The sequence below is a fragment of the Sapajus apella genome, unplaced genomic scaffold (genome assembly GCF_009761245.1).
Source record: "Sapajus apella isolate SASKATOON/1434 unplaced genomic scaffold, GSC_monkey_1.0 scaffold62, whole genome shotgun sequence".
Classification (NCBI taxonomy): Eukaryota; Metazoa; Chordata; class Mammalia; order Primates; family Cebidae; genus Sapajus; species Sapajus apella.
In genome coordinates this window covers 3146916-3151351 of record NW_022437002.1, presented here as the reverse complement: position 1 = coordinate 3151351, position 4436 = coordinate 3146916, and the positions used below count along the sequence as shown (strand labels likewise).

The 4436-nt window shown below is 44.9% G+C and overlaps 1 pseudogene; it reads left to right on the top strand.

The window, feature by feature from the left end:
* The first annotated feature begins 1022 nt into the window (after positions 1–1022).
* LOC116529159 lies at positions 1023–1299 on the top strand (annotated as a pseudogene).
* The last annotated feature ends 3137 nt before the right edge of the window (positions 1300–4436 follow it).

Genomic DNA, 4436 nt, shown 5'->3' with positions numbered 1-4436 from the left:
CAGTGGCATGATCTCGGCTCACTGTGACCTCTGACTCTTGGGTTCAAGCTATTTTCTCCTGCCTCAGCCTCCTGAGTAGCTGGGATTACAGGCACCCGCCAGCACACCCAGCTAATTTTTTATATTTTTAGTAGAGACGTGGTTTCACTGTGTTAGCTAGGATGGTCTTGATCTCCTGACCTTGTGATCTGCCCTCCTCAGCCTCCCAAAGGGCTGGGATTATAAACGTGAGCCACTGAGCCCAGCCTGTTTAACTATAGTTGCTCTTTAATATGCAAAATGATGTGGTCAAGTACATGTGCAGCAAAAAGTAATTTGGTTTAATGGATTCTTTGTCAGTATTTTTTTCTAGTTTTTCTCAAAATCCATGAGTTGGGAGGTTGAAGGTAAATTCACATCCTGCTCCATCTGCAATGTATTAATGCCATGTTTTGCTAAAACTAGTATCTAAAGTATTTCCTTTTCTTCTGGCAGTGCACCTAATTTCTCCTGAAATCTGGTGATGCAGATGAGTCATTTAGTATGGCTGGTGGAAACAAATGCTTAAGACAGTGCCTAGATTATAGTAAGCAACTGTATGCATATATTTTAAATGAATAAAATTCTTTTTTAAAAGAAATTTCTGGGCCGGACGCGGTGGCCCATGCCTATAATCCTAGCACTTTGGGAGGCCAAGGCAGGCAGATAACAAGGTCAGGAGATCAAGACCATCCTGGCCAACGTGGTGAAACCCCTTCTCTACTAAAAATATAAAAATTAGCTGGGCATTGTGGCCTGGGCCTGTAATCCCTGCTACTTGGGAGGCTGAGGCAGAATCGCTTGAACCCGGGTGGTGGAGGTTGCAGTGAGCCGAGATCATGCCACTGTACTCCAGTCTGGCGATGGAACGAGACTCCATCTCAAAAAAATGTGTGTGTGTGTGTGTGTGTGTGTGTGTGTGTGTGTGTGTGTGTGTGTGTGGCGCAGGGAGGTCGCTGTGCCCCGGGGTGTCTACTTCCCAGAGAATGTGGTAGCCCCGAGCCATGGCTCTCGCTGTCTGAGTCGTTTATTGTGAGCTTGAGGCTGTAAGTCCAAGTATCTTCAGCTCAAGAAGTTAGAAGGTGAGTTCCCTGGCTGCCTGGACATTGGAGGTGAGGGAGCTCCCCAGGACACTGGGTTCTTTGAAGTAATGGTAGCCAGAAAGTTGATTCACTCTAAGAAGAAAGGTGATGGCTACATGGACACAGAAAGCAAGTTTCTGAAGCTGGTGGCCGCCATCAAAGCTGTCTTGGCTCAGGGCTAATGCGCCCTGAAGGCCGAGTCCGGGGACCTCTCAGCAGACGCTTCATGACAGGAAGGACTGAACTGTTTCATGGACGCCTGGTCTTTCCCTGATATTCTCACGGCTGCTTGGGGGCAGACTGACGCCCCTGGTCTTTGCCTCTGTGTGGGAGAGTCTGTGTGTCCGTGTCTTTCCCAGGATCCACGCCCCACTCCACTCCTGTTTCCCGATTTCATCATATCTCTGTGCATACCCCATGTCTCCCTGGGTGTCTCCCAGAGTTTGGGGATGTTCCGCCTCAGGCTTCCTTCTCAAAGGGAAGCCAAGAGAGGCATCAGGATGGATGAGCCTCTGATTGCGGCAATGTTTGTCACCATTCACAATTCAATAAATATTGGACAAATTTAACAAGAAGGAAGGAAAGAAGGAAGGAAGGAAGGAGGGAAGGAGGGAAGGAAGAAAAAGAAAGAACAAAAGAAAGAGAGAGAAAGAGAAATTAATTGCCCTGCTGTCTAGAGAAAAATTAATTTCTCTTAATTTATTTTTTTGAGACAGGGTTTACTCTGTCACCCAGGCAGGAGTGTAGTGGCATGATCTAGGCTCACTGCAACCTCTGCCTCCCTGGCTCAATAGATCCTCCTGCCTCAGCCTCCTGAGTAGATGAGATCAGAGAGGAACACCTCATACCCTGCTAATTTTCTCTCTCTCTCTCTCTCTCTTTTTTTTTTTTTTAGTAGAGATGGGGTTTCACCATGTTGCCCAAGCTGGCCTCAAAACCCTGGACTCAAGCAATCTGTCCACCCTAGTCTCCCAAAGTGCTGGGATTACAGGCATGAGCCACTGTTCCTCGCCCTCTTTTTAAAATAGTAGAGATGGAGTCTTGCTATGTAGCCCAAGCTCGCGAAGCTGGTCTCAAACTCCTGGCCTCCAGCAATCCTCCTGCCTCGGCCTCTCAATGTGCTAGGATTACAGGTGTGAGTCACGGCGCCAGGCCAATAAAATTTATTTAACTTTTTTTTTTCTGGATCTCATGATTTAAAAAAATTTTTTTTGGCTGGGCACTGTAGCTCATGCCCATAATCCCAGCACTTTGGAAGGCCAAAGGAGGGAGGATCGCTTGAGGCCAGGAGCTAAAGACTAGGCTGGGTAACATGGCAAGACCTCACCTCTACAAAAGAAAACAAATTTAAATTAGCCAAGTATGGTGACATGTGCTTGTAGTCTTTGCTACGCAGGGTGCTGAGGCTAGAGAATTGCTTGAGCCCAGGAATTCAAAGCTGCAGTGAATGATGATTGCACCTCTGCACTCCAGCCTGGTGACACAGCAAGACTGTTTAAAAAAAAAAAAAATTAAGGCCGGGCGAGGTGGCTCAAGCCTGTAATCCCAGCACTTTGAGAGGCCGAGGCGGGTGGATCACGAGGTCAAGAGACCGAGACCATCCTGGTCAGCACGGTGAAACCCCGTCTCTACTAAAAATACAAAAAATTAGCTGGGCATGGTGGCGCGTGCCTGTAATCCCAGCTACTCAGGAGGCTGAGGCAGGAGAATTGCCTGAATCCAGGAGGCGGAGGTTGCGGTGAGCCGAGATCGCGCCATTGCACTCCAGCCTGGGTAACAAGAGCGAAACTCCGTCTCAAAAAAAAAAAAAAAAAAAAAAAATTAAATTAAAATATTTAAATGGAAAACAATTAAAATTTTTTTTTCCTGATGCCTGGAAAGAAATTATTGCATGATTTAGGATTTTATTATTTACAACATTCTAAAATAATAGCAATGTCCTCATACCCATTAGGATGGCTAGGCTACTTACAAAAAACAGAAAGTAAGTGTTGGTGAGGATGTGGCGAAACTGGAACCTTTGTGCACTTTTGGTGAAAAAGTAAAATAGTGAAGCTGCTGTGGAAAACAGTACGACGGTTCCTCAAAAAAATCAAAAATAGAAGTTTAACTATGATTCAGCAGTTCCACTTCTAGGTATATACCCAGAAGGATTGAAAGCAGAGTCTCCAACATATACTAGTATTCCCATGTTCATAGTAGCATTATTTGAAATAGCTCACATGTGGAAACAATCCAAGTGTCTATCTAGAGATGAATGGACAAGCAAAATGTGGAGATACATATTATGAACTACTATGATTCAGGCTTAAAAAGAAAGGAGATTTTGTAGAATGCTACAACATGGATGAAACTTTAGGACATTATGCTAAATGACATAAGCCAATCACAAAATGACAAATACTGTATGACTCAACTTACAGAAGATACTTATAGCAGGCCGGGCACAGTGGCTCATGCCTGTAATCCTAGCACTTTGGGAGGCTGAGGCAGGTGGATCACCTGAGGTCAGGAGTTCAAGACTAGCCTGGCCAACACGGGGAAACCCTAACTCTACTAAAAAATTAGCCGGGTGTGGTGGCATATGTCTGTAGTTCCAACTACTCGGGAGACTGAGGAAGGAGAATCACTTGAACCCGGGAGGTGGAGGTTGCAGCGAGTCGAGATCACGCCACTGCACTCCAGCCTGCACAATGGGAGTGAGACTCTATCTCAAAAAAAAAAAAAAAAGATACTTATAGCAGTCAAAATCATAGAGACAGAAAGTAGAATGGTGGTTTCCAGGGACTGGAGGGAGGGGTAAATGAGGAATAATTGTTTAACTGGCATAGTGTTTCAGTTTTACAAGAAGAAAATAATAAAATGTATGGTGGTAATGGTTGAACACTATAAATGTATTCAGTGCAACTAAACTGTACACTTAGCAATGGTTAATTTCATCAATTTTTAATTTTATTTAATTTAATTTAACTTTTTGAGACAGAGTTTTGCTCTTGCTGCCCAGGCTGCAATGGTGTGATCTTGGCTCACTACAACCTCTGCCTCCTAGGTTCAAGCAATTCTCCTGCCTCAGCCTCCCAAGTAGCTGGGATTACAGGCATGCACCACTGCGCCTGGCTAATTTTGTATTTTTTTTTTGGAAATGACCAACATTTCTCCATGTTGGTCAGGCTCGTCTTGAACTTCCAACCTCAGGTGATCAGCTGGCCTTGGCCTCCCACCATCAATTTTATTTTATGTTCTGTTTTGCTTTTGCTTTTTAGAGACAGTGTCACCCACGCTGGAGTGTAGTGATGTGACCACAGCTACAGCTATACAGTCTTGACATCCTAGGTT